Below are 9,938 nucleotides of genomic sequence, written 5' to 3'. Positions count from 1 at the left end.
TGCCACTTAGGCGACAGGCGGGGGGGCAGGCAGGAGTTCCAGTGCCAGCCAGGGGGTGGGAGCACCACTTCCAGTAGCACCACGGCTACTTCGCGATCGGCCAAAAGGGGAGGCCCCCCCATTGACAAGACTGGCCACAGGGGGGACCTGCCCCCACCCCCATCAGGGTGAGACTGGCTGTGTGGGGGGACCCCCCAGTTGCTGACTGGTGACTGGGGGGGCACATGGTGGCACCAGTCACCCATGGGGAGGGCTTCCCCACCCCCAGCAGCCCAGCAGGGAGTTGGTAACACAGTGTTTATCACCCCATACTCAGTGTTTATCAGCCCATTAAGAAAACAAGCAGCCTCTCTCATTAGTTCAAGCTCTTCTTAAACAACCTTTTCCAAGGAAGGAATGGAAGGATGTTACAAGCAACCTGTTGATTAGCTCCAAAAAGCCTTAAGCCAACACTGTGCTGTGTGCATTTGTCCCATCTCCCACAGCATGGACTGTAGCCAGCATGTGGTCTGCTAGCTAATGCTGAGAAGTAGGTGTCTGTGTAAGGCAGAGATGGGGATCCCGCTTCAGCAGGGAGTGGTGTAAGGGGGGAACAGGAGGAAGCCGGGCAGTCCCCACTGTACATGCAGTCTCTCTGCCGGAGTTGCAGCCAGGAAGCAGAAGGGAGGGGCCAGCCCAGCTCTCTGGAGCAGAGAGCCCCACCCAGCCCAGAGAGCATGCCGGGTTGCTGGGGGACTCTGGTTTAACTTAAACCAGGAGGGGGTCTGGGACAGACATTGCATAAACCAGTTTGACCCAAATCAGTAGTGTCTGATACGACATTCAACCAGGTTTATATTGAACTGGTTTCAGCCATTTTCAAACTGGTTTATGTGCACTGAACATCTGTTCTGTTACAGATTTAAACCAGTTTCTGATCATTTAAACCAGTTTGTGTGTAATGTCTGTCCCTAGCCCTAGTGTGCACTTCCACATGAGGTTCCACTAATGATATTTTGCCTTCTGTGTTAACTGGAGCTCAGAATGGGGATGGAAACCTTTACCCAGTAACTCCTTTGGTGGAGGTTGTTTGAAAGCTGTTATTCCCTCCCATGAGAGAAGTACTTGGGTCAAGCTATTTCAGATCCTCCAGTGAGCCAAACAAGTAAAAGCCATATTTTCCTTCTGAAAGTCAGGAGGGGAAACTCTTTAAAACCTTAACTTATATTTCTCACAACAACTCTGTCCTGATTCTATCCTTCATCATCACCTATGTACCATAAGTGACTTTAAGGACTGAGCTGGCTGTAAAAAGGGGAATGGGGGAGGCGGTTAGGGAGATGAGTGGAAAATCAGATCAGTAATGTGGAAATCAGTATAACAACTTTGTGTATTCAGTTTAAAAAAAAAAGTACTTCACCAGAAATATTGTGAGGCTGAGATGCTAATTAAAAGTAGTTGGAGAGGGAATCTACATATTAATAAACTGAATTCACTTGCAAGCAAACATTGGAAGTGTAAGCTGTGCAATAACCCAAAGGCTTCCCTAGAGGTATCTGAGCAGAATATAAATGAATGCCTGCCAAAACAGTCTACTACTGACACTGCCTAAAGCTGTGAGGTTACATCTCTAGTAGTAGAAAAGAATGTATCCTACTACTGAACTGCATATATTGTAAGAAGGTGGTGGTTCAAAACACATGCTTCAAAATTATGGTTTCTTTTTAATAAGTACCTCAACAGCAATGAGGAAGTAGTAGAGTGTAGTATGAAAGGCTAACAGTAGGGTATATCTGCATGATTTCTGCTCCACTTTATCTTTTGCCAAACACTGTTGCTGCAAACATTCCAGGAATACTCAAGCTCTACAGAGACTCAATTCCTAAGATGAATTGTTGTTCAGTGCTACTTTTTTTTTCAGCTGACGTGGTTGGCTGCTGAAGTGATTTGTTTTTTATAAAACATGTTCTCTAAAATGCTTTGGGATTCCCCTGGGCCTATTTTTAAAAATAATTTTACCATTGTTGTTCAGAAGAACATTAGTTATGACATCACACTCAGCCACTTTCTTGTTTTCAGTTTAGCATGTTTAAAATCCATTGTCAGCCCAGAATCTTCTGTTGCTGCTATGAAATGATAGTTGTGTATTGTGGTAAGGTCCAAAGGCTCCAATAAGGACTAAGGCTCTGCATCTGCATCCTGGCCCCTGTACAAACCTGCAAGGAGCTAAGGTCCAAGACTCAAGGCGCTTGCATACCATCTGGAAAGGGCTAAAGGTGTAAGGGAAAGGGGTCCAAAATAAACACTCAAAGTTGTGGCTGGCAAAAGCATGTGCTAGAGGTTGGTTGAATAGATCTTGTCCTTGTTTCCGTGTGTGTGTGTGCGCGCATGCATGTGTGTTTCCTAATTAAAACGAAGTTCTCTCCATAGCCCGTCCTATGTATTTCTGACACACACATCACTAGAGTGCCCTCTAAAGCTCAAGTCAGTCAAAAAGTGGGGCTTTGAGTAGTTTCTTTTAGAAGGAGAGACATTTCTGTTTAGTAACCCTGCTCTCTGCAAATCCATTCATCTGATGAAATAGGCTGTCACCTACAAAAGCTTTTATGCCTTTCAGAACAAGTTAGTCTCTAAGGTGACCCCCTGCTCTGCTTTCTGCTTGTTAGAAGGAAAAAACGATGATAGTCAGGTATTACTCTATGCAATCCTGTCTATTTACATAAAGGACTTTCTACCCAAACAACAGAAGCAACCTTTTCTTGCAATTCCAAGTTTCTTTCCAGCCAGCACTCTACCCAAAAGGTTTTCTTGACTTTCTTTGAGGGCTACATTACCAATACTTACTCATTTTCCTTCCTGACTTTCAGCTACATTTTCTGCCTGGGTTTTGGCTTCCTTTGATTTGCAGACTCATACAGCTCTATCGAACAATGTTCAGGCCCTGTTTTACTTTCAGAACCCCAAGAAAACCCCCTAAGACCACATCTCTTAACTCCTACTCCTGTCTTGCCTTGCTGGTTTATAACTGGTGCGGTGGCTTCTATCATTTAAATTGCTCCCTCATTTAGCCTGAACAGAAGGCCCACCAGCTTCAGGAAAGTTTCAGACTGTACATTGATTGGACATGTATTCCTCAGAAACCCTCAAACCTCTAGCTTAACAGTAGTATCTGGATTCCATTACTGGTAGAGAAGTAAGAGAAAAGAAAGAAAGGGCTAATATTCTCTCTGTATGAAATAAAATGGCTCCTTCAAAAGGACAAAGATAGATAATTCAGTCTTTATTTCTAGAAAAGAAGGCTGAGTATGATTTCACCTTTTTAAGCAGGGAGTATACCAAAAGCAGTGTGCCCAAATACTATGGAGAGCATACTGAATACCATTTCCGTTCAGTGCCCTTTGAATGCTTACCAACACCTTGATTAATTTGGATTCAGCTATTATCCTGGTTTTATAAAGAGGCTCAGAAAGTAAGACTTGCCTAAAAACCATACAAGTTAAGTACAGATGTGGAGATGGTAATCTTTGTGCTCAGGTGCTTGCCTTAGCCACCCTGTACATGGGACAGGCTCTAAAGGGTTGTGGTTCTGGGAGCAAGGAGGGATGTCTCCTATCTAGCAAGGACCTGTGACCAGGCTCACTTCCTGTAATACAAATTTGTTCTCTTGCCCTGCAGGCCTGCCATTGTTCCTGCTACCCATCTACTTTGCCGAATAGTTGAATCCCCTATTCTCAATGCCAGCAACTTTTTCGCCCCAGAACCTTTGATTAATTATTCAGATCCTTACTATCAGCAGCCTCAGCTCAGCACAGGTATGAGACTGTCTGTGTAATAGGGCTGTGCAAAACGGCAGCGTTCCATTTCAACCACTGTTTCGACGGAACAACGTTTTGTTTCAAATTTTGTTTCGATTTGAAACAGCCGTTCCATTCTGTTCCGTCAAAATAACGAAACTTTCAACGTTTCTCCTATAGGGTATAATGGGGAAGGACAAAACAGCCTATAACTTTGTCATTTCTAGCTTGATTTGGATGAAACTTGTAGGAATGGTAGCCCTTTCTGAGAGCACTCATTATCCTAGCTAGCTACTGTGTATTGAGCTGGTCCCTGAGTGAATCATGATTGATTGTATAACACAGTAGCTAGCTAGGATAATGAGTTAATAAGCAAGGATTAACACCTAGGAAAACACAAACTAAGGAGAGGAAAGAATCAATACAGAACCAGGAACTGCTTCTGCCCCAAGCCAGAGACAGTCAGTTGCACAAGCACCCATGTCATGAGTTTTGCCTGTCAGCAGCCAGAGGTGCAGGGCCCCAGAACCCAGAAGCCCTGCACCTATCTCTTTGACAGCTGGCAGGCTTCATGGCCTCAGCAGGGGCTAGCAGGCCTGCAGCTTTCACCCTGCTGCTCCTTAACACACACAGTGTCACCCATGTCACGAGTTTTGCTTGTCCACAGCTTGAGGTACAGTTCCCCCCAAGCCCCTGCACCTTGAAACTTGGCAGGCTTTGTGGCTTCAGCAGAGGCTAGCATGTCTTCAGTTTTGACCTTGCTATGGCTTAACATGTGACACAAGTTTTGCTTTCAAAAGTTTGGGGTGCAATTTCCCTGAACCCCCTGCACCTAACTCCTTGACACTTGGCAGGCTTCATGCCCTCAAATGGGGCTACGATTCCTGCAAGTTTTATCTAAATCAGGCCAGAAATGACAAAGTTATAGGCTGTTTCAACCTTCTCCATTATAGCCTATGGGAGAAACGTCAAAATGGCGAAACATTTTGACTTGCCTCTTTTTGTTTCAAGGCTGTTTTGACTATATCTGTTCCATTTTGATTTTGCTGTTTCGACCTTGAAATGGGTCAAAACAGCTTTGAAACAAAACTGGTGGTGAAATTTCACACAGCCCTACTGTGTGAAAAAGTATGATTCACTTTTGATGTTATGGACTCAGTTTCTGATGACAAGATTCAGGGTGGATTCAGTCTCTTCCATTTTGTGGCCAAAATCAAACAATGTGCAAGAAATTGAAATGTGACTATCAAGGACTATACAAAATAAAAACTGAACAACGCTATTCTGGCTGAACAGAGGGAGTTATTGGGCAAGGATCAGTATAGAAATGAGTCTCCATGCTCAGGTACTCACACTGCGGTAACAAAATGGGGATGGAGAACAGGAAAATACAACAGGAGAAAAAAAAGTATTCCAAACTGCCTTTTAATGGAGATTTTTTGTAAAATGGAGATGCCACTGCCAGAAGCCTGAGCTGAAAACAGAGGGGGGAGGCCGTGGAGAACACAAGCCAGAAGCGACTCGGGAATTTTGAAGACTCTGGAGGAGGGAGATTTGCATGCAGGTAGTAGTTATTTTTTTCCACAGATCTGTAAGTAGCTTGTATTTTCCTATGAATAAAACACGCATGTGTTTGAGAAGTGTCACCTGGAAACTTGTAGGTTGGCTATTGATAAATGAGGCAAGAAACAGGTCTACAGTCTGACCTTTTACTATTTATACCCCTAAACACGAAAACAAACGATTATCCCAAAGCCCATCTGGCTACCAGTGACAGAACAGCATGGGCAACACATACCTATACTGGCTGGGCAGACTCAAGGGGGAGGAGGGTGGTATCCAGGTTGGCAGCATTTTCTTGTATTTTCTAGGTTCTCCAAATTTCCCTGCAGTTTATAGCTTATATTTTATAGGTGGCTTATTCTAAATATCCTAATAAATGTTGGTTAGTTGGTTGGTTTTATTTAAATGTCTCTGTTTCACTGAAACGTTGGAATGCAGCAGACTTCTTGTGGACTAGGAAGGTGTCAGTTAGTTGGGATTTGTGTCTTTGAGAAAGTAAAAGGAAGGTTTTTTTCTTATCTCCTTTCCTTTGCCATTCTGGAATGATGTTCAAGATTGTCTTGTTTCTTCTTTATCTTAGTTTACAGTCTTCTCTGACAAAACTGTTTTGTTTTTGCAACATATCTAACCATCTTAACAAAAATACCTATTCTAGCAAAATAGCATCTTGGTTACATCAGTCACTACTACTAACGTTTTAAGATAAAGCTATGATATAGTATACATTTGAATGATTTAATGTATGGTCTTCCCTGATAATGTCTCCTTTCAGGCTTTGTGCTCTGTTTAATTGAATCTCATTACTGGTGTAGCTGGAGATGTTGATGGCTTCCTTTTACTTTGCTGACCAAAATTGTCACATGTGCAGTGGTTCACTCTACAGTCACTCAGAAACAGGCTGTGGGGCCTTCCACTTAGCCACAGTTCTGCAACTTGGCCTAGGCCCCTTGAAAATGACCAAGGCCGGCAACAGACTTCCTGCCAAGCCCTATGTTTCTTATGTTAACTGTAACATGGATCACAAACAATTGAACTATAAACTGGAGAGCCCATGCAAGTAGAGTTAGAGCACTGGTCTTCATACTTTGGATAGCTAGGCTGTGGGGCTCCCCATCCCAAGGAAGGATACCAGATAGGAAATATGCACCCTTAGAGTGTGCAAAAAGTCTCAGCCGATCCAAGTGGGTTTAAAACACAGAACTGGGAGAAGCATGAGTTGAAGATGACTACTGTGTGACAAGCAGGCTAGTAGTGGTGGTATCCAGTGATCAAAGGGATGCACTTGGGAGGGTTGTGTCTGCTATGTTCCAGTATGATATCCATCCTCTACCCGGCCCAGGACTTCCTACCTGACACCTGGTAGACCTGCACATGCCTGATAGCAGCAGCAGGAGGTAGCATTAGAGCCGGGGCAGGCAATTATTTTGGGCAGAGGGCCACTTACTGAGTTTTGGCAAGCCATTGAGGGCTGCATGATAGGCAGCCAGGGGCAGATAAATATTAATTTTCTAACATTTTTAGGGGTCCTGCAGGCCAGATAGAATGGCCTGATGGTCCACATCTGACTCCTGGGCCACATTTTGCCCACCCCTGCGTTAGAGGAAGGTGAAGACACATGTTGTAGAAGTTGCTAAAACATGGTGTGCCTTACCATTCGAGGACTCCTTTTAGAAGTAAAGTTTGTACTGGTAATTGGGGGGGTTATGGGTGGTGGTGGAAAGTGGTTGACTAAGTCATGAGGAGGGCTATCCAAAATTGCTTTATGAACTCAAATAAAGTAAAGGTATAGCAAATCCAGCAACCTTTGTAACTAACAGGAGATAGAAAGTATATTTGACAATAGTAGAACTTGGATTCTTCATATAAGGTCCTAAGCCCCTTATAAAAACGAATGGATTTACAAATTACCCAGGGGGTATATATAGCTGCAGCAAACAGCTGTATGGAACTGCTGAGATGCTTTAGCTGAGTTGCTGCAGCTTTTATTTTAAAGGGCAGTTTATCCACTGCAGACAGCAGTGGTACTTCAGCAGAGCAGAGCAGTAGTGCCCTTTGAAGCAGCTGAATGGCTCATCCTTAATTTGGCAGCTTGCTGTGTGAATGAAGCAGATCCAAACTACTTGGATATATGATGATCCAGGTTCTACTAGAGTTTTTGTGAATCAGACTTTCCATCGCCCAGCCATAACTTATCTGTGCTGCTGGTTTATTTAAATAACTTTATATAAAAAATACATGCAAACTATATGCTGGAGGGCTGAAAAGAGGGACAAGTGTCATGTCAAACAGGCAGAAGTAATAGGAAACACCTCTTTCCTCTGAACTGTGTATATTATTTAATTGCAAAATGCACAGATTGGTTTGATAATTTGTGTTGCTATAAAATGAGAGAGTGCCATTCTGGTGATAGTTACAGCTCCAGCTCCCAAAATAATGCAACTGGGGAAGAATCTTGGCTTTTGCTTAAAACTCCCTGCAAAAAGACAGACCTGAAAGTCGTGTAGGTCAGCTTGATCTTGTGACCCATGGGCACCCTAAAGGCTCAAACAGCAGAAAGCAAATAATAATAATAATAATCATCATCATCATAAATCCCCAAAAAGTGACTTACAAATAACAAGAGAGGAGCAGAGTGGGGAGTGATGGCAGTGTGATTAAGGCAGTGATTCTCCGCTGGGGTGTCATGAGACCCTTGTGTGCGCGGCAGGGTGCCATGCAGTATTAGTACTGTTTGGCGTGCAAACACCTATGCAGTTCACAAGATTAAATCCAGTGATTCCAGGTAGGAAGCTGTAAGGTCCCCAATGTTATGACCTGTCAAGGTCTTTCCAAGTTCCTTGCAACAGAAGAATTGCTCTATAGTTTTTTTCCACAATAAAAAAAAAATTATGGAAATATAATTTTTGAAATAGGGGTGGCACTAACTAGAGAGAAATTTTGGAGGGGTGATGCGAGTCAAAAAAGGTTGAGAACCACTGGTACAGAGGCAGGACTTGGAGGCTGAGCCTTGCCTGGATGTGTCCAAGGGGACATGTTCAGCACGGACGCGCGGTCAGCATGCTAGCCAGATGGGCTGCTACGTTCAGGTGGACTCTGAGGTCCGTGAATGCTTTGGGTTGGCAGTACTGTAATTGTGGAGCAAGGTGTGCCCTCGGGCATACAGCTCCCTCTGATTTGTCCAGCTGTGCACTCCAGAGAAGAGTTCAGCACCAAGAGCCACTGGAGGGGGGGGGCAGACAATGATCCCTGCCTGGAAGGATGCAGGCACTGCTGGCTTGTGCACATTCATGCTGTGTCATGCCCGCCCGTGTGTGTAAATGCCCCTGGGGGAAGTTTGGGCACTGGCAGGAAGCAGTCAGATGTCTGATCCTCCAGGCCACATGCAGTTTGAATAAATGCTGACTTCACGTCAATTTGTTCAAGTGTGAGCAAAATTGTTTTTGCTACTTGTGTGGCAGTGGTGGGGTGAGCGTGTCGTGTGATATGGACTGGCCCTGATTCGAGGACGTGTGGTGTCCCACTGAAGGAGACATGGGCAGATGAAATGTGAGGTGGCTTCTGAAAATGAGCGAGTGACCGACTCTGGGGAACCTGGAAGGGAAACGGGAACCACCTGTTCGCCCTGGCTCAGATCTCCTCCAGAAAATGGAAACCCACCCAGACATGACACAGGCTCCTTCCCTCCGAAGGGATGAGGGAAGCACAAGGGGACGGATGTCTCCCTGCCAGGCCCTTATGGAAACCACGTGGTTTGAGGGGGGCTGCCCTCACTGAGCAAGACACATACAGAAATGCAACACAACATGACAGGTCAGCAGCGCTCTCCCGTGGCCTGAAGAAGGGACTTGGTGCCTGAAAGCATGCGAAGAACAGTGCGTCCAACTATTCCGTCGGTCTAACAAAAATATCACTTTTCCCAAAGCCGCTGTCTGCGTAGGAGCAAAACCCAAGATTTTGTAGAATGTTCCTTTTACTTTAAACGTGTGTTGTGAGCAAAGGTGCGCTGTGTGACGTGAGTCATTGTGATTATGATTTGATGTTATTTTACTTTAGCTTTTCATTAGTTTATATATTATTTTACTTTAGCTTATTTATTTTATACAGTTCATTTTCCTTTAGTTTTTATTAGTTAATATATTTATTCCATTTTACTTCATCTTATTTTAGTTTATATATTATTTTACTTTAGTTTTTTATTTACTAGTAATATTTTGTGTTACTTTAGCTTTTTGTTAATATATTTAATTTTACTTCATCTTTTGTCCCAGTTTATATATTATTTTACTTCAGCTTTTTCTTAGTATCTATATTATTTTACTTTGCCCTTTTATTAATATTTTTTCTTTGCCTTTTTATGTATTTATTTTACTGCAGCTTTTTATTTTATACACTTATTACTTAACCTCAGCTTTTTATTTATACTTTTTTATTTTACTGTAGGTTATTTATTTTATACATTTTTTTACTGTAGCTTTTTATTTATTTTACTTTAGCCTTTTATTTATTTTTTTATTTTACTTTAGCTCTTTCTTTCTGAGCGCGTGTGTGTGTGTGTGACTGTAGCTCTTTTATTCTCTTTATCGTCATTTGGCTACAGTCTCC

The 9,938-nt window shown here is 43.2% G+C and overlaps 1 long non-coding RNA gene across 1 annotated transcript in view; it reads left to right on the top strand.

Annotated features, from left to right (window-relative positions):
* The first annotated feature begins 214 nt into the window (after positions 1-214).
* LOC109292284 overlaps positions 215-9,938 on the top strand; it is a 16,031-nt gene continuing 6,307 nt past the window's right edge. Inside the window, exons 1-3 of the long non-coding RNA XR_002096092.1 lie at positions 215-227; positions 6,725-6,730; positions 6,938-6,941. This is a non-coding gene — a long non-coding RNA (uncharacterized LOC109292284). The remainder of the gene's footprint in view (positions 228-6,724; positions 6,731-6,937; positions 6,942-9,938) is intronic.

Source organism: Gavialis gangeticus, unplaced genomic scaffold (assembly GCF_001723915.1).
Source record: "Gavialis gangeticus isolate Ggan-Ray unplaced genomic scaffold, GavGan_comp1, whole genome shotgun sequence".
Classification (NCBI taxonomy): Eukaryota; Metazoa; Chordata; order Crocodylia; family Gavialidae; genus Gavialis; species Gavialis gangeticus.
Note: the sequence above shows the minus strand (reverse complement) of the source record. Positions and strands in the feature narration are given on the sequence as shown.